At 40.4% G+C, this 26,921-nt stretch overlaps 1 protein-coding gene across 10 annotated transcripts in view; it reads left to right on the forward strand.

Annotated features, from left to right (window-relative positions):
- The first annotated feature begins 494 nt into the window (after window positions 1–494).
- PlexA (plexin A) overlaps window positions 495–26,921 on the forward strand; it is a 739,259-nt gene continuing 712,832 nt past the window's right edge. For 2 of the 10 annotated variants that reach the window (XR_010947759.1, XR_010947758.1), the window contains exon 1: window positions 495–855. The gene's annotated coding sequence lies outside the window, so the exon portion shown is untranslated. Of the gene's footprint in view, window positions 939–23,051; window positions 23,687–26,921 lie in introns of those variants that run through there. The other 8 variants (XM_067757876.1, XM_067757873.1, XM_067757870.1 and 5 more) reach the window with 8 other exon arrangements.

Here is a 26,921-nt window from a genome sequence, read left to right on the forward strand (position 1 = left end):
AGCATTTTATCAGGTGAGCGTGGCTGTGTATGTGCGTGCTGCGACATATACTACTTGTAGACCTGGGGGTCAATTCTGTAACTGTGAAAAACTGAAAAACGTACACTCATTGAAAACTCATTTGCACACACAATTTACACTTTAAATTTTCATGCGATTCTGTAAATTATTGTGCACATTGTTTTGCTGAATGAGTTCTGAATGTAAAAGTCTTATGTCAGTGAGAAAATATTCATCAAACGCCACTAAAACAAAAAAGTCATTCTGCAACAGTGCGTATGAGTTTTGAATGGCAGAATAGTGTACACTGGTTGCCAAGAAAACTCACGAAGTTTTTATCAGTGAGTTTTTTTGTTCACAGTTTTGCTTTACAGAATCAGAATTTCAAAGTTACACAATTTCTTGTGTACACTTTAAAACTCACAGTTAGCGAATAGGGCCCCTGTCCTATGCTTAAAGGCACGTTAGATTCTTATACCTGTGAAGACTCACGTTAAGGGTACCCAATTATATATTAAATGTGGCTAGGCTACATATTTTGTGTATATTTATTGAAAGAAGGCGGGCACAGAAATCGTAACGAGCAGTGTTGTAGTACATAATCATTTGGATAAAAATGTCAAAAAAGATTCTGTATAAATTTATGGTTATTTTTGCCATTTGTGTGCTCTTCTAATTATAAAATATGACCAGTATCATGCGGCTTGAACATATGTGAAGTTTGGTTTACAACGATGAAGAAAGTTAAGAATTTAAAGGAAGTTTAGGAATAATTTAAGTGCAAGCATATTTAGTACCAAGGATATATAGTGATTTTCTGCTTACTAATGGTAAAATAACAAAGGAGGTAACAAGGTTACTTTATATATATTTGTAGTCTAACTTCATAATATGAACAAAAATTTGGAATTAGTGAACTAAGCATCGGTTTTCCTTTTGTAAGTATGTATGCATACGTATGTGAATCAAGTACCTTGTAGCATGGTTGTGCTTTTCCCACAGTGAAATTAGACGATACGAGTTTCTATAAGTTTACCCGAGTTAAAACAGTAATATTTTATACAGGAAACAACTGCGGGAAAATTTTAGAATAGCACCCCCCGAGTTCGGGGTAAAACTTGGTATCAAATGAAAGAGGGAGTTCTCCCGACTACAAATATATATATTTTAAAGTGCGCAAACTTATAATTTAAAAGTTATTTGTTATTAAAGTTTGCAAATTTAGCAAATTTCTATAGCACTTTAAATTACAATTTACGTATCTTTCAAAACCCTTAATCCACATACATATCTATATAAATTGGCAACGATAAACTTAAATTGCATTTTTGTATATTTCACATTTCATTTTTGCATTGTTTTTACTTATTATAAATGTTTTTATTAAATCAATCGCGCTTTTGTAGCAACCTGCACATATATATATATATATATTTTTTTTTTTTTATTGATGACATTACAAAGCTGTGCTCCCACATAAACGAAAAAAAAACCAATATAAATATTACCTTACCACCTTTCAGGTAATAAAGAAAAAGGAAAATATATATTTTTACTACTCATTTTGAGAAGTTGAAACGCCCTTCCGCGTAGGCGGCCTTCGGCCGCGCTTATATAAAATAACCCTGGGCTACGCCATGCCAAGTCCGGATGTGTGGTATAACCGTGGCTACCACCAAGGTGATGTCCTTCTGCGTAGTACAATCTTCTGCGCAGGGTTATTTTTTATAAGCGCGGCCGAAGGCCGCCTATGCAGAAAGGTGTTCTACGTAGAATTACTGTGCATGGCGCAGCCGGTGTTGGATCCGCTAACATAATAAACATAAGAGATATAAGGTAATATCAGCTCGTTCACGAATGCAAAAAAGAGCTTTTTCAAATTTTTGGTAAATAAAGACTACAAAGGTTTAAGATATATATACATCAAACGAAAGGTGTTTTTAGAAGTTTTTTTTCGATTCTGCACTTGTTCCGTTTTTTAGATGTGGCAGCACAGATTTGTAATGCCATAAAATATATTTACGTATACACATATAAAAGTTGTATAGAAATTTGCAAACTTTAACAACAAATAACTTTTAAATTATAAGTTTGCGCACTTTAAGATATATATATTTGTGATCGGGAGAACTCCCTCTTTCATTTGATACCAAGTGAAACCCCGAACTGGGGGGTGCTAAACTAAATCGCTGCCAGTGTGTCAAAGGCGCGATTTGTGCACCGGAGCGCAAATCCGAAAGCGGTACTTTAAAATGTTAGGTCTGCCCAGAGAACCGCGGGTATACTTTTAATTTCCAAACGGGTTTTGGACTCGTCCAGGGCTAAAAAACCAACGAAACGGGCTACACTGGCTTCCGCAAAATGCAAAGCATCACTTGTGGCCATAAACACTTGTTGTTTTTGTTTTAGCGATAAGGATACTTCCAGAAGTCATTCGGGAGTGTTTAATGTTGATGGTCCTTCGCCGAATGCAGATCCGATACCTTCCGGTACCAAGCCCCACCATCTCGGGAACAACGCTTCCCAAGGCAGTCGGTTCTATGTACCGGAGCGACTCGGGATTTTTCCCGACCAAGGACTGTCATTTCAGTGTGACCCCATCTAATTTGTTTCGTCCCTCCCACAAATTGTCATCCTCCCAGCAGCTCCTTGCAGCAGGACTGCTCCATATTCTCTTACTCCAGGAAGGCATCGAATCCAATCCGGGTCCGTCTCCTGACCCCGGTCCTGAGAAATGGTTTTGCTGCATCTGCCGGAAAAGAATCTTTTTAGGACGGTCATACTCTGTTCAGTGTGTCTCGTGCAAGGGATGGTTGCATCGGACAGGTTGTTCTGGGCTTGATCCCAAAACCCGATGTCCACGTAACTTTTATAAATCTTTTGTGGCTCCTTGCTTTTCACGCCCACGTAGTCTACGTCTAAGCGCCCCCCACTACCTTCCAGCAGCCCCGCTGCTCAGCAAGCCACAGCAAGTACCCGCTGCTGCTCGCGCCCCACGGCGCCAACAACTCAAACGGCTGCTACCACTCATAACTACAATCTTCGTTGGAGAGTTGGAAGCAATGTTGAGCAACAGCCCCTGCCCCCGTCTTCTCCCCCCCCCCCCCCTCTTTTCCGGCAGCAATCGTGTAGGTCAGGGAAACAGACTTAGTCCCTACCTCCGTTTGCACCGTTTGCCAGCACAGAATATATATGTTTGCGACATCCGCCCAATGCAGCTCCTGCCTTGGGTGGTGCCACTTCCCTAGATGTTCTGGTCTCCCCGACGGCAACCCCCCGATGGGTTTCATCGCGCCATGCTGCCAGGTCGCAAACCCAAATCATCCGGGTACCCCAATGCTTGCCCAAGGACGCCCAGTCCTAGGGCCACAACAGCAATTGCGTCTTGGCCTTCCCCAACCCAGGCGTAGTCACCCGTCACTTACCCCCAGAGTGGCGACGTCTCCCCTCATGCACTTCAGAATTCTGCAGTTAAACTGTAGTGGACTAACTGGGAAGATTACGGAGATAGTCGATTTCATGAAGCGGCACAACATCCGCATTGCTGCGATTCAAGAGACTAAACTCACAGCAAGATCTGCATTGCAGACCTGCTCTTGGTAGAACGTCCACAGGAAAGACCGCGAGAGCGGAAATGGAGGCGGTCTCGCGTTTATCATACACCACTCTGTGCAATATTGTATATTTGATCCTGGCATCGACCGCAGGGACAATGTCAAGGCCTATCTGTCCGGTCAGGCGATGCAAACCTAGAAATCATCAACATCTACATCCCTCCTGCCACCTGTTGCCCCAGTGGATACCTCCCTAATATCAGGGCCTTACTCACTGGCAACAATCGTATTATCTTAGGCGATTTCAATGCCCATCATGATTTATGGCATTCAAACTTGCGGGCGGACAGTAGGGGTGAGATGTTGGCGGATCAAATAGAAGAAACGACGTTCTGCACAATAAACGGAGACGCCCCACACGTATGGTAGGAAGCTGTCACAGCTCGCCAGATATCTCAATCGTGAGCGCAGAACTCGTAAACTGCGTCAACTGGCAGCCGATGGTAACATTGGCATCCGACCACCTGCCCATACTTATTTTGCTTGAGCGTAACGCCGACTTCATCGTCACTGAAAAACGCACTTTCATAAACTTCAAAAAAGGAAAGTGGGAAGAATATAAATCCTTTACAGACAGCCGCCTAGCTGCCCTCCCTATCCCGACTGATGCCCGCCAAGGGGAGCGTGCCTTCCGTAAGGTCATTAAATCGGCCTCGGCACATTTCATTCCCGCTGGGAGAATTCCCGAAATCCGGCCCCACTTCCCGGCGGAGGCCGCAAACTTAGCGAGAGAACGTGACCTTATAAGACAGCTTGATCCATGCGACCCTTCAAATAAGGGATATAAACCAACGCATCAGATTGCTTGTGGATGAACACAAGCGGGCGAAATGGGAGGATCACCTAAGAGGTTGTAACCTCTCTACCGGTGTTGGTAAACTTTGGTCCACCGTAAAGTCCCTATCGAATCCGACTAAGCACAAAGACAAAGTTTCCATCGCCTTTGGCGACAAAGTGCTGTCGGATGCGAAAAAATGCGCGAGCGCTTTCTGCCGACAATATATAATGCATCCTACGGTCGACAAAGATAGACGGAGAGCCAATAGACGCGCACATAAACACAAATTCAGCGCGTCACCAATCCCCATCACCGCTAAAGAGGTTGAGGACGCCATTGGTCGTGCTAAACCATCCAAAGCAGTGGGCCCAGACGGCATAGCCATGCCGACGCTTAATAACATAGGGAAAGAGGGGTTCAAATATTTAGCGCATGTCTTCAATCTGTCTCTTTCCACCTTTGTCATTGTGGTGATTGAAACCACGTTTTAAACTTTATACTATATTTTATTAATTCGCCTAAAAGTATGCGTCTATTTTATTTTTTTATTTTTCACAATAATGAAAATTTTTGAATATTGAAAATCAATATTGAAACTTAAAATATTGATAATACATTTAAAAATTAAAAAGTTCAAACTAACTAAAATACAAAGTTAAATAAAGATTATAAGAACACTACATTACTCCCCCTTCAAGAAAATTTATCATTAAACAAATTGAATGTAACTCTCTTTTTATGTAAATTCTTGGTGTTGTTTGTGTCTGTTGTCTCAATTATTGCAGGTTTTAATCTATCAATAGGAATAGTTTTAATATTATTATCTATTTCAAGTTTAAAACATTTTTGGTCTTTTTCCACAATTTTGTAATGTCCTTCATATGGTTGTTGTAATGAATGTTTATTAATGACTCGAACGAATGCAAATTTACAAGTTTGAAGATCTTTTGGAACATAAATTCCAGTATCAGCATCTTTATGATGACTTAAATTTGATCTAACATTTTGAAAATGTTCACGTAAATTACTTAAAACTTCAGTTGATGAGAAATTTTTAGCTGATGGCACAACAAGTTCCCCTGGCAAACGTAAATTCTGACCGAAAACCATTTCCGCTGGTGTAGCCGAAATATCTTCTTTGTAAATAGATCTCAAACCAAGTAATATTACAGGTAACTCGTCATACCAATTATTTGTGTCCTCTCTAGCTATTATAGTAGTCTTTAGTTGTCTATGAAACCTTTCAACCATACCATTTCCTTGAGGGTGATATGCGGATGTTGTAATTTGGTGACTACCAAGTAATTTAGTTAACTCTGAAAACAATTTCGATGTAAATTGGCTACCTTGATCAGTTGTTATCTTTAACGGAACTCCAAACCGAGAAATATATTCTCTAAAAAACTTATTTGCAATTGTAGATGCTGAAATATCTTTTAATGCATATGCCTCAGGCCAACGGGTAAATCTTTCAATAATCGTTAAAATATAACGATGTCCTTTTGAAATAGGTAATGGTCCAACTATATCTAAATGAATGTGTTCAAATCTATTTTTGGGAATTTGAATTTTGACAATAGGGGATTTTTGAAATGAATGAAATGAAATGAAATAATATTTTTTAACTATGAGCCGTCGTGTAGCTCTTGTACCCGGATGTGCTATTCCATGTAAAATATCAAATACTCTCTTTCGCAAATTACTCGGTACAAATGGCCTAGGAGTTTCTTCTGAAATTTCACACCAAATATTACAATTTAAAATGGGAATATTAATTAACTTTAAATTTAGATATTGAGAATCAGATACAAGTTGATTTAAGTCATCATCTTTTTGTTGTTCAGTTTGTAAAATTTTAAAATTCAGTTCTGTATTATATATTGCATTAACCTCAAAAGCTCTAGATAGCGTATCTGCTACAACATTGGATTCTCCTTTAATGTATTGTATGTCATCAGTAAATTGTGCTATAAATTCCAAGTGTCTTGTTTGTCTAGGACTTCGTTCTGTTTTTGAATTTAAAGCGGTAGTCAAAGGTTTATGGTCCGTATAAACTGTAAATTGTCGTCCTTCCAAAAGATATCTAAAATGTTTTATATTTAAATAAATCGCCAATAATTCTCTATCAAAAACACTATACTTAATTTCAGTTGGAGAAAGTTTTTTAGAAAAGAATGCAATGGGCTCAATTTTATTATTGTAATTTTGTTGTATAACGCCCCCAATCGCTGTGTTAGATGCATCTACTGTTAAAGATAATTTAGCATCTTTGTTAAAATGATTTAACAATATCGTAGATGCAAATTTATCTTTAATGCATTCAAAAGCTTCATTCGAATTCTCATCCCATACCAAAGTTTTGTCACGTTTCTTATTTACTTTGTTAATTAGATCATAAATTTCGTTTGTAAATTCTGCTAGTTTTGGAATGTATCTATGATAATAATTTACCATACCAATAAATTTCTGTGCCTGCTTAACTGATTTTGGACGTTCGAAATTGCGAATAGCTGATACCTTTTCATCGGAAGGTCGAATACCTGTTCCAGAAATGTTATGTCCTAAAAAATCTATATTCGTTACACCAAAAGTACATTTACTTGGTTTAATGTTTAAACCGTACTCCGTAAGGCGTTGAAAAAGGATACGTAAATCTTTTAAATGTTGTTCTTCGTCTGTACTTGCAATAAGTAAGTCGTCGATGTAAGCATATACAAAATCTAAGTCACCTACTACCTCATTTATGAATCGTTGAAAGGTTTGTGCAGAATTTCTAAGTCCGAAAGGCATTCTCATGAATTCAAACATACCGAAAGGAGTTGTAATAGCAGTTTTATAAATATCTTCTTCAGCCATAGGAATTTGGTGATATGCCCTAACTAAATCTAATTTTGAAAATATATTTTTATTATGAAGGTTCATAATAAAATCTTGAATGTGAGGTAAGGGATAACGATCGGGAACAGTTACAATATTCAATCTTCTAAAATCACCACATGGACGCCAATCATTCAACTCTTTTTTAGGTACAAGGTGAAGTGGTGATGCTACTGAAGAATTTGAAGGCCGACAAATGCCTGTTTTAACTAAGAAATCAAACTCCGTTTTCGCGACTTTGTATTTTACCGGATCTAAGCGCCTGGGCTTAGAAAATGGAAGATTACCTTCTGTTACAAGTCGATGTACTGTTGTATGTTTAACAGGTTTAGTATAATCTGGTTCAGAAATAAGTGACGGAAACTCTTTTAATAATTTTGTAAATTTATTGTCAACCACAAATAATTTCGGTAATGGAATATCACAAAAGTAGGATACTGTATTAACTGAGAGATTTGTTAATGGATCTACTAAACGTTTATGTTTAATGTCTATAAGAAGACCATATTTACAAAGAAAATCAGCGCCAATTATTGGCTTGGCTATATCTGCAATCAAAAATGTAAACGGAAATTCACGTCTTAAACCCAAATTGACGTTTAAAAGCCTTTTCCCGTAAGTGGCAATTGTTGAGCCATTAGCTGCAGTGAGAATTATGTCTGAACATTTCGTATGAGGAAATTTAGACGCGGGTAATACCGAAATTTCTGCTCCACTATCAATTAAAAAATTTTGTTTGTTTTCTCTATCAAAAATAAATAAGCGACGCGTCGAAAATTCTAAGTTTCCGTTGTTCGTCGCTGCAACAACGGAAGAATTTAGTTTGTTGAGCCTTTGTTTTTTGTTATAAGAACAAGGATGTTCACAACTTCTAGCATTATTTCCAAATTTGTAGTGAAATCTACACAACCAATTTGGATTATTACGCGAGTTAGAACGACGCCTAAAAGAATTTCTAAAATTGTTCCTAGAATTGGAACGCGACCTAGATTGATTCCGATACATTTCTGTTTTAATTTCACCTAACTCCAAAGAAAGTTTCTGAAAATTTTCACTCACCAAAGAGGTGGTTTTAACTAAGTTTTCAACAACAGAATTTTGTGCTTTTGTATCCGAAAAATTATTAACCGAAAATACTTCATTTTTGTTTATAACTTCCCAAATATTATCTGCTAATTTTGTTAATTCGGTAATATTATTAGAACTCGAACTAGCTAAAATCATACTCAAATTTTTAGGAAGTTTACGCATCCAAATTTTCTTTAAAATATTTTCGCTAAAATTTGATCCGGCTAATATAATTAATGAGCGATAAAATTCTGATGGCTTACGATCACCCATCTCAGAATCGTTTAAAATTTTATCAAGTTTAGAATTTTCGCTAAGTGAGTGTCTTTCTATCAACACTTTTTTAAGTTCAGTAAATTTGTTATTAATGGGGGGATTTTGGATAAAATCCAAAATAGTTATTATCACTTCCTGCGGAAGTGCTGTAATGATGTGTTCGTATTTAGTGTTTTCTTGTGTAATGTTTTTAGTACTAAATTGTGTTTCGGCATGAATAAACCATGCTTCCGGACAATTAGTCCAAAATTGTGGAAGTTTTACTGAAACTGACAAAATTTCATTTTGAGTAACATTTGCATATGGATTTGTAATTTGTTGTTGAGAAGTGTCATGTGATAAATCTATCAAAGTGTCGTTTAAATTGTTAGTAAATGTAGATGTTTGCGTATTATGTTGTGGTGAACGAATCATAATGTATTAAATGAAAAGAGAGTTAACTAACAAAACAGTAAAATAAACTAGTAATTCTATAAAGAGAGTTTACAATAATAATAATATATCTATATATTAGTATACATACATAAACACATATAATATAAATATAACTGTTCACCAAAATACTTGCTGTGAATATGCAGTTTGTTGCTGTTAATGCAATGGCTTTTGATGTTTTAGCTGCTCAATCATGGAACTCAAAAATAACAGTTGTGTTTATGCAATGGCTTTGTTGAGATTGCGTGTCCTCAATATAGTTGGATGATACAATATTGATGAGTTAATTTTTGTTTTGTTGTTATTTAACATCGCATCTAATAAGAGCAACCGAAGTAGTGATTTGGATCAGCTTGAAAAACTGCACATTATTCTACAAATTCTTGTTGATACACGTTCAATCCGGATATACGGTCTTGATGGAAATTCGTACGATGTTACAAATCTTTGTACTGAGTTGAAATTAATGAAACTTTCTGCATTAGATATTGGTTCTATGTGAGGTAAACGTTCGGGTAACGATATACGAAATTCGTTTCGTATTGATTGTAATATTTTCTTGGATGCTATGGCTGATAAAGGCGTAATTGTTCAGTTGTACGTGTCCGAGTGTTTCACCAAAATATTCATATTTTGTTGATTAAATATTTGTTTTTGGTTTTTGCTTTTGTTTAAGCTATTTCGAATTCGGCGTGTATGCTTTTTTGACCGATGTAAACTGGAATGAATGCCTGTTGTTTTGTTAATTATTCTTTGTTTGAGAGATTCTTCTCACTTTGCACAATTTACTTTTTTTTTTGTTCGTTATCTGTTATGATTTTATTACAATTCGCACATATTTGTCTTTTTTTTTTAAATTTTCACAAAAGTTCACTTTATCACTAAAGCAAGATCGCCAGTGTGGTGATTGAAACCACGTTTTAAACTTTATACTATATTTTATTATTTTTTTATTTTTCACAATAATGAAAATTTTTTAATATTGAAAATCAATATTGAAACTTAAAATATTGATAATACATTTAAAAATTAAAAAGTTCAAAGTAACTAAAATACAAAGTTAAATAAAGATTATAAGAACACTACAGTCATACCTGAGAAATGGAAAATGGCCAAGGTGGTCCCGCTACTAAAGCCTGGGAAACCAGCTAACATAGGTGAGTCGTATCGTCCGATATCTATCCTATCGCCAGTGGCAAAGACGCTTGAAGCCATTTTGCTCCCTTATTTCTAAGCAAATTTGCAGCTAGCCCCTCATCAGCATGGCTTCAGAAAACTCCATAGCACTACCACCGCGCTGAATGCCATTAGCACCCAGATAAATTGCGGTTTAAATCAATACCCCCACCATAGAACAGTACTCGTAGCGCTATACCTATCAAAAGCTTTTGATACGGTCAACCATGGCTCGTTACTGCAGGACCTGGAAGGGTCTACCCTTCCCCCATGTCTTAAAAGGTGGCCCGCAAATTATCTGGGTGGTCTGCAGGCATCGGTGCAATTTAGAAACGAAACATCAAAACCAAGGAGAATTAAACAGGGGGTGCCACAGGGTGGTGTCCTATCCCCACTTTTGTTTAATTTCTACATATCTAAGCTACCTTCACCACCGAAAGGAGTCACAATCGTTTCCTACGCCGATGACTGCACAATAATGCCCACAGGCCCAGGCCCAAAGATCGATGCGCTATGCAATAAAATAAACGGCTACCTCCCTGATCTCTCCATTTTTTTCGCCTCGCGAAACCTGGCATTATCACCGACTAAATCTTCCGCGACATTATTTACAACATGGACGCCCCAAATGTCGACCATTTTGAACATCCACGTCGATGGCACTACGCTACCGACTGTCCGACACCCCAAAATCTTGGGTGTGACGTTTGATCAGGATCTACATTTTGGTGAGCACGCAGCCGCAATTGTTCCGAGACTTCAGAGCCGTAACAAAATCCTCAAATCCCTCGCTGGCAGTACTTGGGGAAAAGATAAAGAAACGCTCATGACTACATACAAAGCAATTAGCCAGCCGATTACGTGCTACGCGTCACCCATATGGTCGCCAAGCCTAAAAATCACCCACTGGAAGAAACTGCAGGCCTGCCAAAATACTGCTCTCAGAATCGCCACGGGCTGTCTTCTTATGTCCCCAGAAACCAATCAACATAATGAGGCGAGAATACTCCCCATCAGGGAGAGAAATGAGATGCTGACCAAACAGTTCCTGTTGAATACCCAGAAACCTGGGCATCCCAACAGACATCTGATTGATGAACCAGCACCGCCTAGGGGCTTAAGGAGTCATCTCCGTAAGCATTTTGAGGAAATACGGCACCTGAGAACCCAGCCGTATGAAGTGAAAAAACACAAGCAGGTCCTTGGTGAACTCCATAAACAGGCGTCGGACCTTTATGCCGGGAATTTCCCGGTGAATCCAGTACTTAACGAAAATTATCCAAAACTTGCGGAAGAGGAACGCATACTCCCCAGGGAAACGCGTGTCACTCTCGCTCAACTTCGTTCTGGATACTGTAACAGGTTAAACTCTTACCTATCCAGAATCAACCCCGACATACAAAATGTATGCCCCGCTTGCAATGTGTCCCCACATGACACCAACCATCTCTTCAATTGTAATGTGGAACCAACGCCTCTAACACCCCTTTCCTTATGGTCCACCCCTGTTGAAACGGCAAGTTTCCTTGGACTCCCGTTAGAGGATATTGATGACAATTTGTGATCGGTCGCGGCTATTAGGTGGGGCGAGCATTCCTACAACAACAACGACAACATCTCGGGAACAATTTGTTATGGCCACATGCGACTTTCTAGGCCATCCCGCACTCCCACCGCCTAGATCCATACCGCCGGTTTATTCTAACCCCCTAACCGCTAAGTAGGCCATACAACTGTTGTTGTTGTTGGTGTTGGTGTTGTTGTTGTAGTTGTAGCAATGTTTCGCCCCACCTAATAGCTGCGACCGATCAAAAATTGTCATCAATATCCTCTAACGGGAGTCCAAGAAAACTTGCTGTTTCGACAGGGGTGGACCATTATGAAAGGCGTGCTAGGGGCGTTGGTTCCACATTACAACTAAAAGATGGTTGGTGTCATGTTGGGACACATTGCATGGGGGGCATACATTTTGTATGTCGGGGTTGATTTTGGATAGGTAAGAGTTTAACCTGTTAAAGGGTCCAGAACGAAGCTGAGCCAGAGAGACTCGCGTTTCCCTGGGGAGTATGCGTTCCTTTTCCGCATGTTTTGGGTACTGTTCCCTGAGTACTGGATTCACCGGGCAATTCCCGGCATAACGGTCCGACGCTGTTGTTGTTGTTGTTGTTGTTGTAGCGATAAGGTTGCTCCCCGAAGGCTTTGGGGAGTGTTATCGTTGTGATGGTCCTTTGCCGGATACAGATCCGGTACGCTCCGGCACCACAGCACCATTAAGGTGCCGGCCCGACCATCTCGGGAACGATTTATGTGGCCACATTAAACCTTCAGGCCATCCCCTCCCTCCCGAACCCCAAGTTCCATAAGGAGCTTAGCGTCGCCAGAGCCTCGTCTGTTAGTGAAACAGGATTCGCCGCGGATAGGTGAGGTTGACAATTGGGTTTGGAGAAGCTATATGTTGCGCTGGCAACCTGCAGGGTTGCGCTACACAGCCCCTTTAATCTGGTATTTTAGTCGCCTCTTACGACAGGCATACCTACCGCGGGTATATTCTGACCCCCCCTAACCCGCTGGGGGACCGACGCCTGTTTGTGGAGTTCACCAAGGACCTGCTTGTGTTTTTTAGCTTCATACGGCTGAGTTCTCAAGTGCCGTATTTCCTCAAAACGCTTACGGAGATAACTCCTTAAGTCCCTAGGCTGTGTTGGCTCATCAATCAGATGTCTGTTGGGATGCCCAGGTTTCTGGGTTTTCAACAGGAACTGTTTGGTTAGCATCTCATTTCTCTCCCTGATGGGGAGTATTCTCGCCTCATTATGTTGATTGGTTTCTGGGGACATAAGAAGACAGTCCGTGGCGGTTCTGAGCGCAGTATTTTGACAGGCCTGTAGCTTCTTCGAGTGGGTAGTTTTTAGGCTTGGCGACCATATAAGGAACGCGTGGCACGCTGCCGACCACCCAGATAATTTGCGGTCCACCTTTTAAGACATGCGGAAGGGTAGACCCTTCCAAGTCTAATGCAGTAACGTACCATGGTTATGTTACGTGCGTGTATGTTGGCTCTCCGTCTATTTTTGTCGACCGTAGAATGCATTATGTATTGTCGGCAGAAAGCGCTCGCGCATTTTTTCGCATCCGACAGCACTTTGTCGCCAAAGGCGATGGAAACTTTGTCATTGTGCCCAGCCGGATTCGATTGGGACTTTACAGTGGACCAAAGTTTACCTATACCGGCAGAGAGGTTACAACCGCTTGGGTGCTCCTCCCATTTCGCCCGCTTGTGTTCATCCACAAGCAATCTGATGCGTTGGTTTATGTCCCTTATTTGGGGGTCGCCGGGATCAAGCTATCTTACAAGGTCACGTTCTCCCGCTAAACTTGCGGCCTCCGCCGGGAAGTGAGGCCGAATTTCGCAAATTCTCCCGGCGGGAATGAAACGTGCCGAGGCGGATTCAATGACCTTGCGGAAAGCACGCTCCCCTTGGCGGGCATCAGTCGGGATAGGGAGGGCAGCAAAGAGGTTGTCTCTAAAAGATTTGTATTCGTCTCACTTTCCTTTTTTAAAGTTTATGAAAGTGCGTTTTTCTGTTACGATGAAGTCGGCGGTACGCTCGAACGAAATAAGTAACGATAGTAAGTCCTTCTGGTGGTGAAGGTAGCTTTGATATGTAGAAGTTAAACAAAAGTGGGGATAGGACACCACCCTGTGGAACCCTTTGTTTAACTCTTCTTGGTTTAGTTGTTTCGTTTCGAAATTGCACCGATGCCTGCCGTCCACCCAGATAACTTGCGGTTCACCTTTTAAACCTTGGGGGAAGGGTAGACACTTCCATGTCTTGCAGTAACGTGCCATGGTTGACCGTATCAAAAGCTTTCGAAGGGTCTAGCGCAAGGAGTACTGTTTGATGGTGGGGGTTTTGATTTAAACCGCAATTTATCTGGGTGGTAATGGCATTTAGCGCGGTGGTAGTGCTGTGTAGTTTTCTAAAGCCATGCTGATGAGAGGCTAGTGGCAAATTTGCCTTGAAATGGGGGTACTGGCGATAGGAGAGATATCGGGCGATATGACTCCTATGTTAGCTGGTTTCCCAGGCTTTAGTAGCCGGACCACCTTGGCCATTTTCCATTTTTCGGGAATGACAAAGGTGCAAAGAGACAGGTTGAATACATGTGCTAAGTATTTAAGACCCTCATTTCTTAGGCTTTTAAGCATCTGCATGGCTATGCCATCAGGGTCACCGCTTTAGGTGGTTTAGCTTGACCGATGGCATCCTCAACATCTTTGGCGGTGATGGTAATTGGCCGTCTAGCTTTGTCAACCGTAGAATGCATTATATATTGTCGGCAAAAGGCGCCCGCGCATTTTTTCGCATCCGACAGCACTTTATCGCCAAAGGCGATGAAAATTTTATCGTTGTGCTTAGACGGATTCGATAGGGACTTTACGGTGGACCAAAGCTTACCCACACCGGCAGAGAGGTTACAGCTTCCATTTCGCCCGTTTGTGTTCATCCACAAGCAATTTGATTGCACCCATTCCTGCCGACCACCCAAATAATTTGCGGTCCACCTTTTAAGACATGGGGGAAGGGTAGACCCTTCCAAGTCTTGCAGTAACGTGCCATGGTTGACCGTATCAAAAGCTTTTGATAGGTCTAGCGCTACGAGTACTGTTCTATGGTGGGGCTTCTGATTTAAACCACAATTAGATTAGATTAGATTATTTATTTATTACGGCCAGAAGCCTAATTCGTAAATTTGAAAATATTACAGTTTTTTATCTTATAGCTAAGGTTTTACAATATTCATATAATTTTGTTTTAAATATTGTTATTTGGTTGCGACTTTTTATATCCATAGGCAGTTCATTGTAACTTTTCAGACCCTTGTAGAAAATGTTCTGTTGATCAATTTCAGTTCTAAAAAACGGCAATTTGAAATTATGTTTGCTCCTCGTATTTATGTTGTGAGTTTGCTCAACTAATGCTATATTTTTGTTTAAATAATCAGGTACATTTCCATGTTTAATATTAAATATGAATTTCATGGAGTGGAAAAAAATCTTTTGTTTCACACTTAACCAGTATAAAGTCTTCAACATGTCAGCCGTTCGTGGTGCTAATGGCATTTAGCGCGGTGGTAATGCTATGGAGTTTTCTAAAGTCATGCTGATGACAGGCTAGCTGCAAATTTGCTTTGAAGTAGGGGAGCAAAATTGATTCAAGCTTCTTGGCTACTGGCGATAGGAGAGAAATCGGGCGATATGACTCTCCTATGTTAGCTGGTTTCCCAGGCTTTAGTACCGGGACCACCTTGACCATTTTCCATTTTTCGGGTATGACAAAGGTGGAAAGAGACAGGTTGAAGACATGTGCTAAATATTTGAAACCCTCTTTCCCTAAGCTTTTAAGCATCAGCATGGCTATGCCGTCTGGGCCCACTGCTTTGGATGGTTTAGCATGACCGATGGCATCCTCAACCTCTTTGGCGGTGATGGTAATTGGTGACGCGCTGAACTTATGTTACGTGCGTGTCTGTTGGCCCTCCGTCTATTTTTGTCGACCGTAGAATGCATTTTGTATTGTCGGCAGAAAGCGCTCGCGCATTTTTTCGCATCCGACAGCACTTCGTCGCCAAAGGCGATGGAAACTTTGTCATTGTGCCCAGCCGGATTCGATTGGGACTTTACAGTGGACAAAAGTTTACCTACATCGGCAGAGAGGTTACAACCGCTTAGGTGCTCCCATTTCGCCCGCTTGTGTTCATCCACAAGCAATCTGATGCGTTGGTTTATGTCCCTTATTTGGGGGTCGCCGGGATCAAGCTATCTTACAAGGTCACGTCTTCTCGCTAAACGTGCGGCCTCCGCCGGGAAGTGAGACCGAATTTCGCAAATTCTCCCGTCGGGAATGAAACGTGCCGAGGCGGACTCAATGACCTTGCGGAAAGCAGGCTCCCCTTGGCGGACATCAGTCGGGATAGGGAGGGCAGCAAAGAGGTTGTCTCTAAAAGATTTGTATTCGTCCCACTTTCCTTTTTTAAAGTTTATGAAAGTGCATTTTTCTGTTACGATTAAGTCGGCGGTATGCTCGAACGAAATAAGTAACTATAGTAAGTCCTTCTGGTGGTGAAGGTAGCTTTGATATGTAGAAGTTAAACAAAAGTGGGGATAGGACACCACCCTGTGGCACCCTTTGTTTAACTCTCCTTGGTTTAGAAGTTTCGTTTCGAAATTGCACCGATGCCTGCCGTCCACCCAGATAATTTGCGGTCCACCTTTTAAGACTTGGGGGAAGGGTAGACCCTTCCATGTCTTGCAGTAACGTGCCATGGTTGACCGTATCAAAAGCTTTTGATGGGTCTAGCGCAAGGAGTACTGGTTGATGGTGGGGGTTTTGATTTAAACCGCAATTTATCTAGGTGGTAATGGCATTTAGCGCGGTGGTAGTGCTGTGTAGGTTTCTAAAGCCATGCTGATGAGAGGCTAGTGGCAAATTTGCCTTGGAATGTGGCTGTAAAATGGCTTCAAGCGTCTTAGCTACTGGCGATAGGAGAGATATCGGGCGATATGACTCTCCTATGTTAGCTGGTTTCCCAGGCTTTAGTAGCGGGACCACCTTGGCCATTTTCCATTTTTCAGGAATGACAAAGGTGGAAAGAGACAGTTTGAAGACATGTGCTAAGTATTTAAGACCCTCATTTCCTAGGCTTTTAAGCATCTGCATGGCTATGCCATCAGGGTCACCGCTTTTGATAGGTCTAGCGCTACGGGTACTGTTCTATGGTGGGGCTTCTGATTTAAACCACAATTTATCTGGGTGATAATTGCATTTAGCGCGGTGGTAGTGCTATGGAGTTTTCTAAAATCATGCTGATGACAGGCTAGCTGCAAATGTGCTTTGAAGTAGGGGAGCAAAATGGATTCAAGCGTCGTGGCTACTGGCGATAGGAGAGAAATCGGGCGATATGACTCTCCTATGTTAGCTGGTTTCCCAGGCTTTAGTAGCGGGACCACCTTGGCCATTTTCCATTTTTCGGGTATGACAAAGGTGGAAAGAGACAGGTTGAAGACATGTGCTAAATATTTGAAACCCTCTTTCCTAAGGCTTTTAAGCATCGGCATGGCTATGCCGTCTGGGCCCACTGCTTTGGATGGTTTAGCATGACCGATGGCATCCTCAACCTCTTTGGCGGTGATGGTAATTGGTGACGCGCTGAACTTATGTTACGTGCGTGTCTGTTGGCCCTCCGTCTATTTTTGTCGACCGTAGAATGCATTATGTATTTTCGGCAGAAAGCGCTCGCGCATTTTTTCGCATCCGACAGCACTTTGTCGCCAAAGGCGATGGAAACTTTGTCATTGTGCTTAGACGGATTCGATAGGGACTTTACAGTGGACCAGAGTTTACCTACACCGGCAGAGAGGTTACAACCGCTTAGGTGCTCCTCCCATTTTGCCCGCTTGTGTTCATCCACAAGCAATCTGATGCGTTGGTTTATATCCCTTATTTGGGGGTCGCCGGGATCGAGCTGTCTTATAAGGTCACGTTCTCCCGCTAAACTTGCGGCCTCCGCCGGGAAGTGGGGCCAGATTTCGGGAATTCTCCCGGCGGGAATGAAATGTGCCGAGGCGGATTTAATGACCTTACGGAAGGCACGCTCCCCTTGGCGGGCATCAGTCGGGATAGGGAGGGCAGCAAAGCGGCTGTCTGTAAAGGATTTATATTCTTCCCACTTTCCTTTTTTGAAGTTTTCAAAGTCCGTTTTTCAGTGACGATGAAGTCGGCGGTACGCTTAAGCGAAATAATTATGGGCAGGTGGTCGGATGCCAATGTTACCATCGGCTGCCAGTTGACGCAGTTTACGAGTTCTGCGCTCACGATTGAGATATCTGGCGGGCTGTGACAGCTTCCTACCATACGTGTGGGGGCGTCTCCGTTTATTGTGAAGAACGTCGTTTCTTCTATTTGATCCGCCAACATCTCACCCCTACTGTCCGCCCGCAAGTTTGAATGCCATAGATCATGATGGGCATTGAAATCACCTAAGATAATGCGATTGTTGTCAGTGAGTAAGGCCCTGATATCAGGGCGGTATCCATTGGGGCAACAGGTGACAGGAGGGATGTAGATGTTGATGATTTCTAGATTTGCATCGCCCGACCGGACAGATAATCCTTGACGTTCTAAGACACTGTCCCTGCGGTCGATGTCGGGATCAAATGTATGATATTGCACAGTGTGGTGTATGATAAACGCGAGGCCGCCTCCATTTCCGCTCTCGCGATCTTTTCTGTGGACATTATACCCAGAACAGGTCTGCAATGCAGATCTTGCTGTGAGTTTAGTCTCTTGAATCGCAGCAATGCGGATGTTGTGCCGCTTCAGGAAGTCTACTATCTCCGTGATCATCCCAGTTAATCCATTACAGTTTACTATCTCCGTGATCTTCCCAGTTAATCCATTACAGTTTAACTGCAGAATTCTGAAGTGCATAGGGGGAGACGTCGCAGACTACGGGACGTCCTAGGACGTGAACAGCAAGGAGCCACAAAAGATTTATAGAAGTTACTTGGACGCCTGGTTTTGGGGTCTAGGCCAGAACAACCTGTCCGATGCAACCATCCCTTACACGAGACACACTGACAAGAGGATGACCGTCCTAAAAACCACCAGTTCCCGTGCTGATCGGAATCTCATGCATTCCGACACCCCAAGCGCTAGAAATCCTATTATTAAAATATATTTATAATTTGTAATAATCTAAGTTTTAGACTTAAAACGCCGTAATAATAAATAAATAATAATAATAATAATAGAAAGATTCTTTTCCGGCAGATGCAGCAAAACCATTTCTCAGGACTAGGGTCAGGAGACGGACCCGGATTGGGTTAGATACCTTCCCGCAGCAAGAGAATATGGAGCAGTCCCGCTGCAAGGAGCTGCTGGGAGGATGACAATTTGTGGGAGGGACGCAACAAATTAAATGGGGTTACACTAAATTGGCAGTCCTTGGTCAGGAAAAATCCTGAGTCGCTCCGGTACATAGAACGGACGGCCTTGGGAAGTGCAGAACGTCGTCTCTTCTATCTGATCCGCCAACATCTCACCCCTACTGTCCGCCTGCAAGTTTGAATGCCATAGATAGTGATGGGCATTATATTGGAATTATCCATTGTCGAAACAAAGATGGCAACCCTTTTTTCTGTATTCTTTTTTTCTATTTTTACCTTCGTTAACTACAGTTGAAATGTGACGTTTAAAGAAGAAGCACTTCAATAAAATTTTCTTTCCATAAAAGCGAATTGTTCAACTGTTAATTATATGTGTTTTCTTTTGTGCGTTTATCTTATTTATTCACTTAATTGGTTCGGTCAAAAGGACTTCTAAAACATTTAAAAGGTTATGTGCCCAGAGAGCTTTAGTGAATAAATTAAAAGAGATTAATACAACTGAGTCAAGTCGTCGTACTGTATAAAGTTGCGCGCACGTTTAGAAAAAAGTCGTCTCGTCGTAGCGTAAATAAAATAGAGCATGTGGAAATAATTGCTGTGTTACAGAGCAAAGAAAGCATCGTCGCATGAGGTAAAATCTAAGCAATCGTGCAGGTCAGGGAAACAGACTCTTAGTCCCTACCTCCGTTTGCACCGTCTGCCAGCACAGAATATATAGGTTTGCGACATCCGACCAATGCAGCTCCTGCCTTGGGTGGTGCCACTTTCCTAGATGTTCTGGTCTCCGCGACGGCAACCCCCCGACGGGTTTCATCGCGCCATGTTGCCAGGTCGCAAACCCAAATCATCCGGAGATAGTCGATTTCATGAAGCGGCACAACATCCGCATTGCTGCGATTCAAGAGACCAAACTCACAGCAAGATCTGCATTGCAGACCTGCTCTGGGTATAACGTCCACAGGAAAGACCGCGAGAGCGGAAATGGAGGCGGTCTCGCGTTTATCATACACCACTCTGTGCAATATTATATATTTGATCCTGCCATCGACCGCAGGGACAATGTCTTAGAACGTCAAGGCCTATCTGTCCGGTCAGGCGATGCAAACCTAGAAATCGTCAACATCTACATCCCTCCTGCCACCTGTTGCCCCAGTGGATACCGCCCTAATATCAGGGCCTTACTCACTGGCAACAATCGCATTATCTTAGGTGATTTCAATGCCCATCATGATCTATGGCATTCAAACTTGCGGGCGGACAGTAGGGGTGAGATGTTGGCGGATCAAATAGAAGACACGAAGTTCTTCACAATAAACGGAGACGCCCCCACACGTATGGTAGGAAACTGTCACAGCTCGCCAGATATCTCAATCGTGAGCGCAGAACTCGTACACTGCGTCAACTGGCAGCCGATGGTAACATTGGCATCCGACCACCTGCCCATACTTATTTCGCTTGAGCGTACCGCCGACTTCATCGTCACTGAAAAACGCACTTTCATAAACTTCAAAAAAGGAAAGTGGGAAGAATATAAATCCTTTACAGACAGCCGCTTTGCTGCCCTCCCTATCCCGACTGATGCCCGCCAAGGGGAGCGTGCCTTCCGTAAGGTCATTAAATCCGCCTCGGCACATTTCATTCCCGCCGGGAGAATTCCCGAAATCCGGCCCCACTTCCCGGCGGAGGCCGCAAACTTAGCGAGAGAACGTGACCTTATAAGACAGCTTGATCCATGCGACCCCCAAATAAGGGATATAAACCAACGCATCAGATTGCTTGTGGATGAACACAAGCGGGCGAAATGGGAGGAGCACCTAAGAGGTTGTAACCTCTCTACCGGTGTTGGTAAACTTTGGTCCACCGTAAAGTCCCTATCGAATCCGACTAAGCACAAAGACAAAGTTTCCATCGCCTTTGGCGACAAAGTGCTGTCGGACGCGAAAAAATGCGCGAGCGCTTTCTGCCGACAATATATAATGCATCCTACGGTCGACAAAGATAGACGGAGAGCCAATAGATACGCACATAAACACAAATTCAGCGCGTCACCAACCACCATCACCGCTAAAGAGGTTGAGGACGCCATTGGTCGTGCTAAACCATCCAAAGCAGTGGGCCCAGACGGCATAGCCATGCCGATGCTTAAAAGCCTAGGGAAAGAGGGTTTCAAATATTTAGCGCATGTCTTCAATCTGCCTCTTTCCACCTTTGTCATACCTGAGAAATGGAAAATGGCCAAGGTGGTCCCGCTACTAAAGCCTGGGAAACCAGCTAACATAGGTGAGTCGTATCGTCCGATATCTCTCCTATCGCCAGTGGCAAAGACGCTTGAAGCCATTTTGCTCCCTTATTTCCAAGCAAATTTGCAGCTAGCCCCTCATCAGCATGGCTTCAGAAAACTCCATAGCACTACCACCGCGCTAAATGCCATTAGCACCCAGATAAATTGCGGTTTAAATCAATACCCCCACCATAGAACAGTACTCGTAGCGCTAGACCTATCAAAAGCTTTCGATACGGTCAACCATGGCTCGTTAGTGCAGGACCTGGAATGGTCTACCCTTCCCCCATGTCTTAAAAGGTGGACCGCAAATTATCTGGGTGGTCGGTAGGCATCGGTGCAGTTTAGAAACGAAACATCAAAACCAAGGAGAATTAAACAAGGGGTGCCACAGGGTGGTGTCCTATCCCCACTTTTGTTTAATTTCTACATATCTAAGCTACCTTCACCACCGGAAGGAGTCACAATCGTTTCCTACGTCGATGACTGCACAATAATGGCCACAGGCCCAGCCCAAAGATCGATGCGCTATGCAATAAAATAAACGGCTACCTCCCTGATCTCTCCAGTTTTTTCGCCTGGCAAAACCTAGCATTATCACCGACTAAATCTTCCGCGACCTTATTTACAACATGGACGCCCCAAATGTCGACCATTTTGAACATCCACGTCGATGGCACTACGCTACCGACTGTCCTACACCCCAAAATCTTGGGTGTGACGTTTGATCAGGATCTACATTTTGGTGAGCACGCAGCCGCAATTGTTCCGAGAATTCAAGAGTATAACCGCACTGCGTTACCCGCCTTTACGCAACAAAACACACCCCTGCGTGCAAGTGGCATCGCCGTCAGCTGTTGCTGAACAGCAATGCCAATTGTACTCAGCAGTGGCAATAGCATTCAGCGATAGGGAAAAATGGCACCGCAGCGTGGGTACATATTCAGTGTAGATAGACAACCGGCAAATTAGGACATGAAAATAAAAAGTAAGAAGTAGTGTCTAGAAACTAAAATGAGAGTGATGTAAAACTAAAAAACTAAGAGACTGAAACGTGTGTCGAACGAACTATTGTAAATAAAAAAACAATTAAACTTTAAACCAAATTTTCAACAAACATGTATTTAAAAAAAGGAAACCAAGTAAGTGTGCGTGTGTGAAGAACATATTTTTGGTGTCTACGATGGACACCTTAAATGGCGACCGTGACGCCGGGCCTCGGCATGGCGGCCATAGTGGCGAAGAGGCACGAAAAATCAAAAAGAAAAAAACCTAAAAATTTAAAATCCCCAAAAAAAAATGATTTAAACAAAAATAAAAAAAAAGAATCAATATTACAAAAATTTTTTCTTGAATTAAAATTTAATTTACAAAACCACAAAAAAAAAAAACAAAAAAAATACAAAACATAAAAACCCTACAAAAAAATATATAAAAATGCAAAAACCCTACAAAAAAAAAAATTTTTAAAAACTAAAAACTACACAAAAAAAAAATTGCAAAAAAAATTATAAAATTCAGAAAAATTTTTACAAAAAAGAATCTTTAAATTCTACAAAATACACAAAAGATATTCTTTCAAACACTAAAAAAAATTCAAAAAATTTGAAAAACTACAAAAAAACGTTCTTTCGGAAACTCTAAAAATTACAAAAAATACAAAAATTTAAAAAACCATTACAAAAAAATTACAAAACATTTAAAAAAAAATCTCTACAAAAAAAAATATAAAATCAAAAAAAATTACAAAAAAAATACGAACATTTAAATCAACAACGAAAAATTATTAAAATTTACAAGGAAAGGCAGTGTTGGTGGTGTATGACAGTGGCTAATGAAAAATTATCATAATTTAAAAGACATGTAAAGAACATATAGACACGTATAATACAAAAAATAATTAAAAAACGGAAATAATAAGAAATTGTTTTTACTAATAATAAAAGAAACCAAACGGCAGCAGAAATAATACATAATTTAACATTTACACTTAAAACAACAAAAACTAAAGTTCTGTAAAACTGTACCAAATTCTTGTTGAAAAAACAAACGGCACTAGCCACGCCACATCAATAACGGCCAACCACCGTACGACCTGAATAGCGGAAAAAATAAGTGACGCCATCCAAAAGCAGCAGCATCAGCAGTACAGTACACGCAGTAGCAGAACACAAAGCGCAGCAGTAGAACAACAGGTACAGCAAGCGGTAAATCGAGCCAAGCAGTAACGGGTATGGTGTGCATTTTCCATTATTAAAATTAGCGTAATATTTTTCAATTTTCTTCAATAAAATGAAAACGCATTTTATATTATATTCACAATTTCATTTTTGACACTAATTCTTCATACTCATTAAAATGTAACATATTTTATATTATACTCATATCTTTTTTTCTCTTAAATTTTCAAATATTATTTTTGCAAACTCATTGCAAAATACAAATAAAAATTAAATTAATTAAATTAAATTACTCACAATACTTATTACAAAAAAAAATTTTTCTTGTATTATATTCATACATATTTTTATATGTGTAGGATTATAGGTAGGCACTGTGGGACAGGGTCGGACAAAAAAATTTTTTTTTCCATAATTGCATTGCTTCAACGTTTTGATTATTAAAACAATTGCCAAAACTCAATAAACGTTTTTTTTTTCTAATTTTAGTCCCACTCTGCCCTACAGTGGGCTTCATCAAAAACAATACAAAAAAAATTAAAAATAATTTTTTTTTTTTGCATAAAGCGGTGCTTCCGTAATTAACCAAAAAGATTTTTTTTTGCGTAAACGGTGGTTCCGTACAAAACCAACGAAATTTTTTTAATCCCGGTGCGTCCGAGGATATTCGTATTACAAATTTGAAAAGATGCGGTGCGCCCGTATCTATAAAAATAAAACCATACAATTTTAATAAAAACGATGCGTCCGTAAAAGCACAAACACATTGAGATCTTTTTAATAAAGCGGTGCGTCCGTTATCAACAGCCAAGTCCTTTTACCAAAATATAATAATTCCTTTGAAATCAATTTAAACTAAATTACTTCAATATATCATTAAATATTCAGTCTTTCATTAAATTGCCGGATAATTCTTTCAATTTCACATCAACATTCAATTCAATTTCAATTTCTGTTAAATTTTCGTAAGCAATTTCTACAAATTCGACTTTAATCAGTTTAAATATTTCTTCTTTGCTTCCTACTACACATGTTCCTTAGAAACCAAAAAGTAGTTCCCAGAATTTCAGAACAAGACTCAGATTCCGAAAATTCCAAAAATTTTATTCCGAAAGTTCCGATTCCGAAAATCTCGATTTTAAAAGCCCAGTTTCCGAAGGCTCAACCACATATTCGCCCAGTACAATCAAAAACCTTGTTGTTAGACTTTCTTTGTCCGGAGAATTTCACGGATTTGAGGAATTGCCCGAAACAAATATTTCAAATCCTCCTAATTCCGATACAAATATGGCGACTCCTGAAGAAAAAAGGACATTTATCGGCATATGTGCTGGTATTATGCGTGAAAATTATAGCGGTGAGCCCCTAGGTCTCGAATCTTTCATTACTAAAATTGAGTTAATCGAACAATTTGTCGACGAAAATTTAACTGACATTTGTATTTCATATATTAAATCCAAACTCGATGGTAAAGCTCGAGAAGCGATACCAACTCAAGTACTTTCAGTTAACGATATAAAAATAGCACTACGTAACCGTATAAAACCCGAAAACTTCAAAGTTGTGGCCGAAAAAATTGCAGCTTTGCAAGTTAATAACAATAATTACACCGATTTTGCAAAACGCGTCGAGGAATTGTCTGATGCTTTAGAGCGTTCGCTCATTATCGAAGGGATTACTCAGACCAAAGCCCATGAAATGGCCATCGAGCAAACAGTTAACGTTTGCCGATTGAACGCAAAAACCAGTTTAGTCAAATCAATCCTTGCTTCAACCAATTTTTCTGATTCCAAGGACCTAGTAGCTAAACTGATTGTAGAACAATCAAATGAAATAAAATAACGTCAAGTTCTAGCATTTAGAGCTCGGAACAATAACAATTTTAGAAGTTTTCAAAGTAATTACCGAGGTCGAAATTTTCAAAATCAAAGTCGTAACTTTAACAATTATAGCCAAAATAGACCATCTTTTAGTAACAGTAACTATGGCAACAACTTCAATCGCGGCAATCAAAGGCAAAATTTCCGTTCCGGCGGCGGAAATCAGAATCAGCCCAATAATAATAATAATAGCAACAATAGTCGCACTAGCAATAATAACGGTTCTAATACTTCCAATAATAGAGGTAGAAATGCAAGCTTCCGGGCTTTAAACAGGAAAGACCCTCAGGAGCGAACACTGAGGGAGGACGAGACAAATTACTAACTAATTCAGCTCACAGTTTTTCTTCTAAAAATGTTTATTGTCTTAACTTGAATTATTCCGATTTTATACAAATAAATATTACTGGCTCTAACAAATTTTGTACATTTCTAGTCGATACACAAGCCGACATTTCGTTAATTAAAATTTCTTCTCTTAATAAAAATTTGTCAATTAATAGCAATGATACAATTTATATTACTGGAGTAACTACAGATACAGTCTCTACATTAGGTACTTTTACAACCAACTTACACTTTTCAAATTTTTATATCAAACATACGTTGCACGTGGTAGACAATGATTTCAACATTCCATCATATGGAATACTTGGTAAGGATTTCCTTAAAACAAATAAATGCGATATCAGCTATGCAAGATCGCACTTCCCATCCTTCACGGAATGGAAAGCGATACATTTGTTATACCGCCTCGTTGCGAAGTCTATAGAATTTTCGCCTTGGAAAAAGACTCAGAACCACTTTTCGTGGATTCTCAATAGATTTCTGACGGTGTTTTCACAGCGAAATGTATAGTTGATACTAGTAATCCGATCATTAAAGTAATAAACACCACAAATAGCGTAAAATACGTAAACAACAACATTCAAACCGAAAAACTTTCTAATTATAACGTTTATAAAATCAATAACCCAGTAAAACAAGATAGTCGTATTAAAGAACTTAAAAGCATTTTAGAAAAACAAATACCTAATTATGCTAAAAATAAGCTTATTAACTTATGTTTACAATATTCCGATATTTTTGCGCTAGACAATGATAATATGACAATCAAAAATTTTTATGAACAGAAACTAAGACTAAACGATACGACGCCAGTATACATTAAAAATTATCGCCTACCGTATTCTCAACGCGAAGAAATAAATAAACAAGTTAATAAATTATTAGAAAACAGTTTGATCGAAAATAGTTGTTCGAATTATAACAGTCCCTTGATTTTGGTACCGAAAAAAGACCTAAATGGCCAAAAATCGTATAGAATGTGCGTTGAATTTAGGGCTGTGAATAAAAAGTTAATTGCCGATAAATTTCCTTTGGCACGTGTAGACGATATTTTGGAT

Source organism: Eurosta solidaginis, chromosome X, assembly GCF_040869045.1.
Source record: "Eurosta solidaginis isolate ZX-2024a chromosome X, ASM4086904v1, whole genome shotgun sequence".
NCBI classification, from domain to species: Eukaryota; Metazoa; Arthropoda; class Insecta; order Diptera; family Tephritidae; genus Eurosta; species Eurosta solidaginis.